Consider the following 348-nt stretch of genomic DNA (forward strand, 5'->3'; position numbering starts at 1 on the left):
TAGAACACTCCCTAACACCATACACAAAAATAAACTCAAAATGGGTTAAAAACCTACATGTAAGGCCAGACACTATCAAACTCTTAGAGGAAAACATAGGCAGAACACTCTATGACATAAATCACAGCAAGGTCCTTTTTGACTCACCTCCTAGAGAAATGGAAATAAAAACAAAAATAAACAAATGGGACCTAATGAAACTCAAAAGGTTTTGCACAGCAAAGGATACCATAAACAAGACCAAAAGACAATTTGGGAGAATGGGAGAAAATATTTGCAAATGAAGCAACTGACAAAGGATTAATCTCTAAAATTTACAAGCAACTCATGCAGCTCAATAACAAAAAA

This window comes from Physeter macrocephalus, chromosome 12 (genome assembly GCF_002837175.3).
Source record: "Physeter macrocephalus isolate SW-GA chromosome 12, ASM283717v5, whole genome shotgun sequence".
Taxonomy (NCBI): domain Eukaryota; kingdom Metazoa; phylum Chordata; class Mammalia; order Artiodactyla; family Physeteridae; genus Physeter; species Physeter macrocephalus.